A 13,298-nucleotide genomic window follows, 5' to 3' on the forward strand; every position below is an offset into this window, starting at 1 on the left:
AGAATTGGCCCACCCACTATTCACTGCTATTATCTTGCTCCATATCAAAGTCCTGCTTCATGGTGGTTGACATTACATATAGTCTTTGGATATTTTCTTTCACCAGTCTGGGGATGATTGGATGATATGTTTACAATGTAGTTTTATTTCTCTGAATGCAATCAAAAGAGGGAACTTCCTTTTTGAAGAATCCCGAGACCTGTCAAATAGTCAAATTTGAGTGTCTGCGTGTAAAAGGTGAGAGTCACCCATTCCTTGATATTTCAGTGGAAATAATGGTATTTTTGCTTACTACATAGGACCTTGTTTAGTTATGAAAGAGAGGAAGGATGTGACAACACCTTTATACAGAGATGTTTTTATGAGTGTGTTTTCTTCACAGACTGGTCTTTCTTCACAGAGAGATAAGCTTGTCTTGGTTAAACCCATACTGTACTTCCATTTCCTCATAGGTGAGATTCTTTACACTTTCAGTCTATGGAATGATTATACATTAGGTTGCTTGTATCTTTTTAACAGTAGCAAGGTAGGTAAACATTCATCCCGTGATGGATATGCAGTGATGAGAGGAGAGCAGCATCTATCAAATTTCATCCAACTTTGAAATATTTTAGTCAAGGCTGTGGAAAATGGCAACTGCAGAGACCATCTCATTTTGGCTCTCCTGCATCAGTTGCCGTAGCTGTACAAGACGTTGTTAAAAGTTCCTGAGAGACAAATGTTCCCAAGAGACATGCACGTGGTCATTTTAATATGTGACGATTCTATCTTTCCGAGAGGAGGAAGTGATGTTTTCCCGGAGGGCCAGTGTGACTCCAGGCTGTTTGTTCTCATGTGCTTTCAATTCTCCTCTTCCTATCAGATGTAACCCAGCTATATGGGACAGTTGTAAAAGTTATTCCTTAATCTCTATTAACTTGCCTGTAGGCTAGGCCTGCACTGCTCTGATATTATTATACAATTTCCAGCCCAGTTGCATTTAATGCAGCACAATAGGCCTTTAAAAAAAAAAGATTTGTGGGGAGGGAAGGACTCTTTTCTTCAAGCCATATATTGAAATCATTTCACAGTGTTTCAGTCTAAACCACGTCCAGGTTTCTGGAAGAGCAATGGCTCCCTCATTTGTTTTTAATCTGTTTTATCTTGAGTTGTGTCCTGCTGATGTTTTTTGTGGTAGTTATGTGATGGCTTTTTGGAACTTCTTTGAAATGGCTCGACTTACTTTTACTGACTTAATTTATTGCTGTTGTTCTGTATTGTATTTTTTATTGTATACTGCCTTGGGAGAGCTTTTCCATTAATGATAGCCTACAAATATTTTAAATAAAGAGGCCAAAATAGGTTTGGTTAGGAGGCACACAGCAATTCCATGATGTGGAGCAAGGGCCTTGATTCTCTGCTTTGTACTGGCAAAGGCAAAAAAGGAACCATGACCTGCTCGCCCACCACCTGCCATTGGGGAACTTGTGACAGTGATTTTTCACACCTACTTTGTAACACAAAGGTGCTTTGCAAAGGGACATGTGCTGCAGTGACAGGATCTCAAGTGCCCACTTTCTGCTGCCTTGATGTGCCCCTTTCCCCTTGTGGAGGTCCTGGACACAGTGGATCACTCATCCCACAATGAGCACAAATTAGAAAACTGCTCCATATATATGGGGCAGAACTAACTCACTCCTGTTAGATTAGACCATGTGTAGGCAAACTAAGGCCTGGGGGCCGGATTCGGCCCAATCGCCTTCTAAATCTGGCCCGGGGACAGTCTGGGAATCAGTGTGTTTTTACATGAGTAGAATGTGTGCTTTTATTTAAAATGCATCTATGGGTTATTTGTGGGGCATAGGAATTTGTTCTTTTTTCTTCTTCAAAATATAGTCCGGCCCCCCACAAGGTCTGAGGGACAGTGGACCAGCCCCCTGCTGAAAAAAGTTTGCTGGCCCCTGGATTAGACAATATTTTGGCCTTGGTTGAAGCTATGCAAATCAAGCATCACAGCAGCAGTTGAAACAAGTCTGGTTATAATTTTTTAAAATTATCTCAGAAGGCATAGACTTTCTATCTACTTATCTAACTAGTTACCTAGAGCAGAGTAACTTCACAGCAGAGCAGTGAAGAGAGCCAGGGTGGTATAGTGGTTATATAGAGTTCCATACTAGAACCTGGGAGGCTGGGTTTCAAATCCCCAGTCAGTCGTGAAGCTCACTGGGTGACCTTTGGCCAGTTACCAGCTCTCAACCCAGCATACCTCACAGGGTTGCAAGGATAAAATGGAGAGGGAGGTGGAACCACATGCACCTTGAGCTCCTTGATGCAGCATCAGGTAACAGGGCTTCCCGATGTCTATTTGTTTCTGCTGGTTACTGAAAGGGAAAGCAGCAGTGCACAGTGGGAGGAGCAACAGACTGATGTTGGCACCAGGCCAGCAGCACACTGAGCTCCCTATACCTTACCATTCAAGAAGATCTAAATTATCTATCTATCTATCTATCTATCTATCTATCTATCTATCTATCTATCATCTATCATCTATCTATCTATCTATCTATCTATCTATCTATCTATCTATCTATCTATCATCTATCTATCATCTGTCTATCATCTATCTATCTATCTATCTATCTATATCTATCTATCTATCTATCTATCTATCATCTATCTATCTATCTATCTATCTATCTATCTATCTATCTATTGTCTATCTATCAGTTATCATCTATCTCATCTGGATATATGGTGAAATGGTGAAAATACTTGCTAAAAAGTACAATTGTGTTAATGCGGAATGAAATGTGTTGCTTTTAGACTGAGAGTGCACATGCGCATGTGCTCCTAGAGAAAAGTAATGCTTTCCTCTGTTTTCTTTTACCTTTGAAATGTGGTGCTTGGTTTTGTTTGACTAGACTTTGACCGCGCTTATTGGCTCATTGGGTGTGTTTGTTTTTTGTCAGAAAACCATAAGACAGAGCAATGATGGGATTAAAATTCTAATGAATGGTAGGAAGGACTCTCTTAATTTAAAGAAATGCTGCCTTATTTCCAGGTCTTTCTTTGCATCGTTATTGTTTCTGCAAATATCAGAAATGTGGAGCAAAAAGACCAGTCTTGCAAATGAGTAAATGCCTTGTTCAAACCGAGTCTCTGATAAGCAAAGGGAAATCAAAGCAGGCAGCTCTAAGAAGTTTGCAGCATATTGGATAGAGAAATTATGTACTGGTTATGGCATTCCAAGGCCATCAAGGCAGCATTCGTGCACTTCCCCAACTTGATTCCCATGACCGCTGTGAGATAGGGCCAAATTACATATGACATGAAATAGGATATGATGAAAGGGGAGTTTCACCCCTTTCCCTCTGCAACAGTTTCTGTGAAAAAACCCCTTCTCCAAGTTACTGCTAGCTCTAGGTTAGAGTTACTAGTTACTAGTTGGTACCAAACAGAGCTTCCTTTCTAGGGCTAACAGCAACTTCGAATGGAAAACAATTTCTATTAGGACAACAAGGGTAGAAGAAAGAATTACAATCCCCTCTTCAGGTTGCCCATCATACCCTCTGCACTTGCTATTTACCACTACAAAATTGTGGACACAGTTACAAGTGATGCATTAAGAGTTTTGGGCAGCATGTATCTTACTAGTTTGTCTAAGCTAAGGCCACACACAATGAGCTTCTTGGCTAAGCAGGGACTGGAATCAGGTCTTCCTGGTCCAAATCCGAAACTCTTACCGCTACAATGTACCTTATTTATTCTTTCCCAGTCTGTATCTCACTTATCCTTGTCCATTCCTCCCTCAATGTAAGTCAACTTCACTTCACATGAATTTGTTCTACATCAAGTTTGTTCTTTTAGTTTCTGACTGAATTATTTTGCCTGTGGATTGGCCCTCTCCATAATAGGTTTGCCAAAACAATGTTTTCAGTCTCTGAGAATCTAATCTTTTTTTAACTGAAAGGAAATAGTAGACTGGATGTTGAATGCAAAGTTCATTGATCCTAAACAACGAATATGTACATTCCTTCAGCCAGCCTATTGGCATGGACATATGTTGAAATAACATTCTCTATCAATCGACTCACAAGGTATAAAATCAAATCAAAATTGTTCAGATTTAGATTTAATATTTATACCCCACTCTTCTGTTAAAATAACACCCAAAGCAGCTTGCAATATAAAACAACAAAAAATAAAAGGATTATGCAATATAAAATACTAAAATTAGATATCCAAAATTAGATAAGATTTAACAGACTCAAGCACTATAAATTTCATTCAGCTGAGAACATGTCTTTGTAACATAACAGGAAAGCTTATTCCTGGTCCAGAGATGACCCAATGAGTACAGAGCCAGAGTCTAAGAGAGGGGGAGACAATGCAAGACCCTTTAGCAGAAGCCATAAATTTTATTGGCAGCTCTGAAGCAATACTGCGTCATCACACGTGACTGGCACATGTAACCAATGGGAACTGGCATGTGCTGCCAATGCAGAATGTAACCCCTCTGCTGCCCATCAGAGGATGTCATCAGAGTGATTTCAGCTGATTGGCAGGTGGACATTTTTTTAAAAAAACGACTTTGTGGGACAGGATTGGCCTGCAGGCCAGTGGTGCCCCACCCCTGATGTAAATGATATCCAACTGCCATTGCCAAAAATACTCCTGAGTCTGACAATAGTGTTTTCCACTGCCCACTTCATCCTAACTCAGCGGCTCACACAATACCATATATCCACAACATCCAAGTTCCTTTGATTATAGTTCCTGACTCGTTTGTGCTCAGTTTATAGATTCTACTGCTCCAATATGGCAACTTGCTTTTGCTTAGCCTTTCTCTCACAGTCCACACTCCATTCCACCTCCATCTGTCTTTGCCTTTGCTCTGAAACGGCTACCCATGGGACTTGAGAGCTGGCTGGCTTTGCTGGGCTAAGGCAGGCATACTAGGAGAGAGTGGTGCACATTTCATAAGGCCGTCTGCTAGCCACATGGTGAGTCAATTTGTTAGTCAGAATTAGGGTGGTCAGGGCTTCCCTCCCTCTGTTGTGGAACTTCATTGTAAAGTGAAGTGGATACACCTCCTTCACTACTCCAGCACCCGGCATCTTAAACTGCTGATTCGCCTCCCTCAGATGGTGTTTTGGTCTATTCAGTATGCATGGCTTTAGCAGTAGGGAGACCCAGATTGGTTGCCAGCTCGAAATGTTGCGCAAGTGATCACATTTCCTGACCATCTCGCCCCACTTTCAGCTGTTCTTCAGATGTAAAAGTAGCAAGCAAATCAGTGTGGGCAGAGGGGAAGGGATTGCTGAGTCATGACCTGTGGGGAGCGCACATTCTGGTGACAAGCAGAGTTTCAAAACTTTCTCCAACTGTGAGTTTCCTCCTTTAAAATATCAGGCTGCTTTTCATAACTCTTGCGAGGGCCCTCTTAAATTACTAGGACTGGACTTTTATACGTAGTCATAAAAGCTGACTGCTGTAGGGTTATTAATTTGTTGGTAAATGTGATCGGACTGCACAGAAAATTTTGCATTTATTGTCCACGATCCATATGTTTTTGAGACTGCAACACATTTTGCCATTATCTCAAAAAGGCAAAGTATTCTGCCTCCCTGAATTGTACCCTGAGAATGCCTCCTTCTATTTTTGAATTTCTGGTTTATATTATAATTCAACATGGTTAAAAGATCCCTCGGAACAGGAATCTTTTCCTGCCCATCCCCATAGCTGTTAAGTTCTCCCTTTTTTAAGGGAAATTCCCTTATGCTGAATAGGCTTCCTCGTGAGAAAAGGGAAAACTTGACAGCTATGCATTCCTGCCCTCAGCTTATTTCTGTAGTAGTAGTAGTAGTAATAATAATAATAATAATAAATGTATATGCCTCCCATCTGCCTGGGTTGCCCCGGTCACCCTGAGTGGCTTCCAGAAAATTAAAACATCAAACATTAGCTGCACCTCTGATGCCACAAAGGTTGTCTTCATGACAACTCCTTTGAACTTCTGAAGCAAAACATATTCTGGGATCTCAACCTGACTCCTCCATCCATATGGCACACTACAAGCTTTCCTGGTAAAGCACAAGTTGTCTGCACACCCTTCCTATGAATCACTCATGATTCTGAGTCTCTCCTAATTTTGCTGCTATAAACTGCTGGAAAATACTGATAATTTCCCAAGAGACAGCAGTGGGGTTTTACTAGAATTTTTTTTATATAAAAAAAAACCATTTGGAGATTTGTCTTAAATCACAGTGTTGTTTGTGGTAAGAACTTCTTGATAAAGATGCTTTCTTAACGGCAAACCACTGGTGGAAAAAGTGTATCTCTCTCCACATGCCACATGCATAACCATTTTGTACAACAACTATCAAATCCTCTTCTGGATATTCACAAGCCAGTTCAGCTAAAAGCACGTCTAGGGCTGGTTTTAAACCAAGGCAAGCCCCCCATTAGGTAGAATGAGACTACTTCACTAGACAGCTTGTTTAGCATGTCATGAAAGGGCAGCAAATTGTATTATCTTTTTATTTTCACTACCGGGGAGAGGCGCTTGTGGGATTTTCTGTTTCAGGAAGTAAAATAACTTAGTCACCCTTAGGTACTGTATATTCATCTTGACCTGAGCATGATCACAGTAGTCAAGGCGTTGGTCACTTTAAGGCTGGACTACTGCAGTGGACTCTACATGGGGCACCCTTGCAGTTGGTTTGGAAATGGCAATTGGTGTCGAATGCTGCAGCATGATTACTGGCGGCAGTGAGGTTCTGTCAAAATATTACACCTCTGCTTAAAGATCTCTGCTGGCTGCTGACTTGTTATTGGGCCAAGTTCAAGATTTTACTAGTATATAAAGACCTTGGCACATTGGAGCCAGTTAATTTGAAGGGTTAACTCTCCTCTAGGAGCCTACTCAACCACTTTGAAAGTGTGTTTTCTGCATCTCTTAGGAACTGATCTCTTGCCATAGCAGCACCTAGGCTTTGGAGATCCCTTAATATTCATCTGGACCCCATGCTATATTGGCTATATTGGTTTAGATTAATTTAACATCCATTCTTATGGGATCTGAACTGGTTGGGATTAACCAGGAAAAAGATCTTGAAGTCATGGTGACTAACTCAATCAATTCCAGACTGTAGCAATAATAATAATAATAATAATAATAATAATAATAATAATAATACCCTGCCCATCTGGCTGGATTTCTAATTCCATGCAGGGTTGGAAAAATAAAGTGGCCTGTATCTCCATGATTTTATATTAAAGCCTCTTTCTGCTTAGTGCCCTATACATTGCTCTGTTGCTTCTTATTATGGTACATTTTTACTGGATGTTAACATCTGCTGTTATCTGCTGCTTTTAATCAATATTTTATTCATATTTATGAAATGTTATAAACCACTTTATCAAAATAAAATCTCTAAGTGGCTCTATTCTAAAAGACAAAGAAAGAAGACGACAATTCAATAGTATCCAGAAACTAATAATAGAATGCAGGATTGCTCAAAACTTTAAATTTAGTAGGCTGCCTAGAGCAAAAGATACCTATGCAGGCCCACGGTGATGAAACTTTTTTTTAAAAAAAAAATAGCAATGCTTAATAATCCCCAATAATTAAATAACACATGTGGTGTTTAAACATTCCTTCTCTTTTTTATTGTACTAGCCCAATACAGTACAGCCAATTTCATTTTTATTTCCTTGCACAGGGATTGGTTGGCAAGCTTCGTGGAAAGCTGTGTAAGTACTCTTACATTCAAAACACCTAATCAGGCTGCCTGAATCTGAGAAAAGCAATAATGTATTGGAATCTGAATTAAATGTGTCACTGCCTCCTGGAAAATAAAAACTCAGCGTTATTGTGTTCCGTAGGATGCTTCGCTTACTTTTTCTACAGGAGTTTTAAACATAGAAGATGGAGTTAACTGCATATCAGGATGAAATTCTCTTATCAAACTGACCATCACTGTTGACATATAGGTTTGAGGGCTCACATCATATAATGTCACACTTTGAGTATAGATGCTGTGCTGAAGAAGTGTGCATGCACACGAAAGCTCATACCTATGACAAAGTTGGCCTCTAAGGTGCTACTGGAAGGAATTTTTTTTATTTTTTGTTTCGACTACGTCAGACCAACACTGCTACCTACCTGTAATCTGTGCATGTAGTTCCACTTCTCTTTTCTCTTCTCTTCTCTTTTCTCTCCTCCCTTTGCACAGCTCCAAACCCAACCACCCAGATCTGAATGGGGGTGCGGGGCTGGAGAAGACAGTAGAAGGAGAGGAAGCTCCCTTGCATGGACTGAAGTCTCTTGCACTAGTAGAGTTGCAGTATCAGATACAGCCCAGTGCTGGAGGATAGGATGAATGACCATTTCTGCTCAATAAATAATAGAAGAAAACCCCTCAGGGGGACATCTGATCGCTGTCAGCTTTTGAAGTTTCACATTTTACAACTGATATCCAACAATATTTTACAGGTTATCATGTGGGATGTTTGACTTTCATTCTACATGTAACTTGGGCTGCAGTTCTGCGCACAGTTTCTTGGAAGGAACTTACTCATTGAACATGGTGGCGCTTACTTCTGAGTAAAACAGGTTCAGGAATGGGCTGCTGACCTTTGAAATCTGCATGCCAGCATGTGCTATTCTATAAATAATATTTGATTTATTACTAAGTCACTACTGTGTATGCAGTCACTACTATATATGTTGGGGTGTGTGTGTGTGTGTGTGTGTGTGTGTGTGTGTGTGTGTGTGTGTGTGTAATAAATAGTTGTCACTGCTTAATTCCTGTGTTTGGAAAACTTTCCCCATGTAATGGAATATCTAGTCTCTCCTCTGTGGCAGTCTGGGGGCCAGCTGTGGTTGCTTCCTGTGATAGACATGCTCTCTCTGCGAAGGCTTGGAATGCTCTTTGCTTTATTATTTATTTAAAACTGAAACTAAGAGACTCATGCTATCAGCTTACTGCTGATGACATATCACTAGCACTGAGAAAACTGTTGGATGCACTGCATGATGGATGGACTGATACACAGACCAAATGAGTTCCAGGAGATGGCAGGTTTGACCGTTTGCAAAGTTGGAGGTGATGTGTTCAAATAGCCCCATTCGGGAGCCATGTTTATTTAATCCAAGATAAAAATGAAGATAAAGATTGGGCACGAAAGTATATAAATATTCTGGCATTATATAGACTAAAGATGTAAGACAGCTTAGGAGGAGGAATTTTGGTCCGCAAATAAAGCAGGCAAAAAAAATGGTTTACAAGGTAGGAACAGTTGAAGCTTGTCATTATTGGGGATGTTTTAAAATGGTGATTCTGCTTAAAGTCTTGTTTAGGCTTTTAGCCTTTGCCTGTTCAACAAAGTAAGGAAAGCATTTGGAGTTGGCAAAGAAAACTGGAAAACTTCTATTCCAGAGGGAAGAGCATTAGGCTGAACAAAAAGACTTTGTATAGGTAGACAAACAGTAGTTTCCCATACCTATTTCTAGATTATGAGTTGGCCCAAATTAAACAACTAATGCGTGAATAGGAATAACATGGGGATTTATTGGGTCGGTGCAGGGTTTTGAAATGAGGCTTCCTTTTGAAGGGTGATCTCCTTCAAGACAATTGGGGGCAGGGGGCCGAGGAAGATCATACGTTTAAAGCCGATAGCTTTCACCCCAAAATCCCAGGAACTGTCGTTTGTTCAGGGTACAGGGGATCGTAGCTCTATGAAGCGTGAACGACAGTTCCCAGTTTTATTTGAGTGAAACTGTGTGCTGTCATGTGATCTTTCCTTCCTGAATGTTGTGTTAAAAAATAATGCATGTGACCTGTTTACGGCATTAGGACATTTGAACCTCTGCCTGCAGAAGACTTGCAGCAATGGGGGTCAATGGACTGATTGCCATCTGCACCACAAGAGTGGGAGATGCTATGGGGTCATTGTGTGTATTGTGAATGCAAGAAGGTGACCTTCTGCAGGGATATTCCCACCATTGCGAGTTCACCGGCTCCCTGTGTGTGTGGGCAAGACTTGGTGGGTGCCTTTGCTGGTATAGCTCCTGATTGGTGAGCTTGGATTGTGATTTCCAACTGATCATGTATAGGATATGTTGGCCATCGCACAAATGCAGAGGTTGCATCTGTCTCACCCCATGTTCTGAGTAAGTGGGTGATAGGATTGCTCTGACAATCATGCCAGGTAGATGTTGCCTTCTAAAACTTTGCAAGGGTAAAACTTCAAGGATTTGGCCTTGTTGCGGACCAGGAGTGAAGAGCTGGTCAGAATCTGAGGATGCTCTCTACTAGTTGATTTCCCCATCCTACCTTGATCTATGCAACATCTCTGCTCAAAATCCATATTCCCACATCTGCTCTTTTTCATTCCAACACTTTTGTGCAAACAATCTAGTTAACCCTGCAGAGGGTTTAGCTTGTATTAATGAGAGCAAGCTACAGCTCTTTCAGTTTTATCTGGAATATGGCACCAGCAATTTTTATGCTTCCTTAATAAAGTCTGCCTGGATTTTTATTATTACTAAGTCGTAATAACCCTTTCAATTATAATAAATCTTGGAAAACCACATCAGTTCAGCAGTTTTAATTAGAAAAGCACAGCATTAAGTTCTTGTTCATCCATTAGACGACATAGCTAAAGCGGCCTTGTGTTTTTTCCAGTTCTAAATTGTGTAAGGGGAGTGGGAACTCCAAAAACCTGTTCATTTATATTCATACTTCAAAACAACAGTGTTTTTTTTAACACTTGCACAAATACTCTTGTATGAGCAAGCAGTTTAATAGGTTCTAGAGAAACTGTTTTACACAAACTTTCCAGACCTCAGAGTTGGACCAATGGTCTGAATTCTGTGTTTTCTACTGTACTGCAGTTGGTGCCTCACTGGTGCAGGGGCAATTCAAAGTGTTTTTATTGTCATTTGGGAATGACCCAGTTATTGCATAATATCACTTTTCACAAGTTACGCTGTTCCCAATTTAAATATCACTGCACACCTCCGAATGTATTTTGGAAGGACCCCCACCCCCCACCCCACTGTGTGCACTTTACCTTCCCTGGGTGCTGGCTCATAGTGTTCTGCGGTTAGACTTATATGCTCGATTTATTTACCCATTTCAATATTTTTATTCTGCATTTCATATAGAAGGAGGCATCCAAGTTGGTTGTCAGCAATTGCAAACCAGGCACACGAGGAGAAGCTAATAACAAGGTATAGGCAGATTTTGCAGCAGGCAGTCAGCAGCTTAATATACAGCAGCAGGGTTCATGAGCCAAACCATAAGTCTGCTGGAATGAAAGTGCTTGGAAAGGTATTTGGTCTCATACTTAAAGGTCATGAGCCAAGGGACTAATCTAATCTCTTAGTGCAAGAAATTCCACAGACAGCTTGGACTCCACAAATGGGGGGTGATGCCCTCTTCCATGTCTCTTCCAACCATATTCCAACCATCTGAGGTTGGCAGAACATTTAGCAGAGCCTTCTCTTAAGAGATAGTACAGTGTCCCCTAGCACAAAGGACCCAGGATACTCTTTACCTCTTGAGCAACAGCCAGAGGCTGCATCCACAGATGATACCCTACTACATGATGGAGCTCCAATGGCAGGGGCTCCACTTCTCCTTATCAGGACCCCCACTTCAGCTCTGGAACCCGCCCTCCATCAGGATTCCAGGCGCAGTGGCTCTGAAGGACCCAGGCTGAAGCTCACCTCCCAAGAAGATCTCCAAAAGGGCCTCCTCTGAAATTCATCTATCTGGTCTCTCAACTACCGTATGTAGTCTACCAGGCCCGGCTCTAGGTGCAGTCCCGGTGGTGCGGGGCCGGCAGGGGGGGTTCTGCACGGCAAAGCTGCGCAGAAGCTGTGCTGCAAGGGCGGGGGCGCCGGAGCGATCTCCGTGCCTCAGCGCCAGGGCGCCCGACCTACCCGAGACGGCCCTGTAGTCTACTCAGGAGTGAAAGGCAGCAATTTCCACACATGTTCTTGATCCTGGCCCTGAGCAGTTCCAGGCCCTCAAAGATCCAACAGCCTCTAGTTACACAGTGCTGGTACAACATATTTCTGACGTAGTTCCTCACTTTGCCTTAAGGTTTCAGCTCCTTGCCTGCAAGTTGCAACCTATAAGTTGGGAACAGGACAGTAGTTCCACCTTTCCGTATTGCTGTGTATTCCCGCCTCCCACTCTGTCCCTAGTCACACAAAGGAATTGCTTTGTATACAAGACATTCATTCATGTTGGCCTCACCTCCACAATGCATTGGCAGTGTCTTTTAACATTAAAAACACACAAACACGTGCAACTTACGTACCATGCATGTAATCGTAATGTCAATATAAAGTAAGGCTTTGGGACTACATGTCAGGTGATCAGCTTCAAAGTCCAAATCAGCCCTTTAGCACCTTTACTTGATGGTGACTTCATTGTAAAGATGCATAGAATCAGTCGGCCTGCCTCACACCAGCAGGCAGAGATCCTGCTGTGTTGACAGATGGTCATAATATAGTTGAAGTGAGCCTTGTGCTGTAGCAAGTCTCAAGTGGTAAGCTGAACAGCAAGCTGATAAATAACATGGACAATGAGGACTTACAACTTTGGAGCAGCATATTGATCAATAAGTGTTCTTTAGAAATGTCTGTCATGAAAAAGGGACCTAAAAATAACATAAGAATACTGCCTAACAAGATTAGTGAAGAGACTAATGGAATTATACAAATGGGCTTATTCATATAGGCACACTATCTGAACTAGCTCAGCTTATTTTAAATAGTCCCAGAGAAAATGGACATAAAATGCCTTTATAGGATTTCAATCTGCTAGAAAAATTGCAAGCTCCACAGGTCTGCTTTTAAAATTGACAGTGGAAGTTGGAGTAGGGCCAGCTCATCTATTGGACAAAGGGGGCATTTGTGCCTGGAGCAAGGAACACATCTGCAGTTGCTACAGAAGTATGGTGTCTGTTTGGACTCTCCGAGTATCAATCAAACTTTTGCTAGATGGAACTTGAAACAGGGTTTGCCATTCTGAAAATAATGCCTCAAGAGCATGTGGATATAGTTGCTTCAATTTTTTTTAAAAAATTGAAGCATGAAACTGGATCTTGTCATGCTTACTTTCAGGATGAACTTGTGTTAAAGGTTTATCTAGTGACACAGCTATTTATTGATGTACCATAATGAAGGGAATTGCATTGGCCACTGATATCTGGACCCACCTACGGTAACACATATACAAATCAAGCTCTCATATCTGAGTAAGGTATGTCACAGGTTGATTGGGAGTCCAAGATCCAGA

General features: G+C 41.4%; 1 protein-coding gene and 1 long non-coding RNA gene across 2 annotated transcripts in view; both read left to right on the top strand.

The window, feature by feature from the left end:
- The first annotated feature begins 2,299 nt into the window (after positions 1-2,299).
- Positions 2,300-13,298, top strand: part of PLCE1 (phospholipase C epsilon 1) — a 150,778-nt gene continuing 139,779 nt past the window's right edge. The window contains exon 1 of the mRNA XM_060274861.1: positions 2,300-2,320. The gene's annotated coding sequence lies outside the window, so the exon portion shown is untranslated. The remainder of the gene's footprint in view (positions 2,321-13,298) is intronic.
- Positions 5,121-8,639, top strand: LOC118096662 (uncharacterized). Its single transcript, XR_004693946.2, has 3 exons — positions 5,121-5,365; positions 7,704-7,734; positions 8,477-8,639. It is a non-coding gene; the product is annotated as an uncharacterized LOC118096662 (long non-coding RNA).

This window comes from Zootoca vivipara, chromosome 5 (assembly GCF_963506605.1).
Source record: "Zootoca vivipara chromosome 5, rZooViv1.1, whole genome shotgun sequence".
Classification (NCBI taxonomy): Eukaryota; Metazoa; Chordata; class Lepidosauria; order Squamata; family Lacertidae; genus Zootoca; species Zootoca vivipara.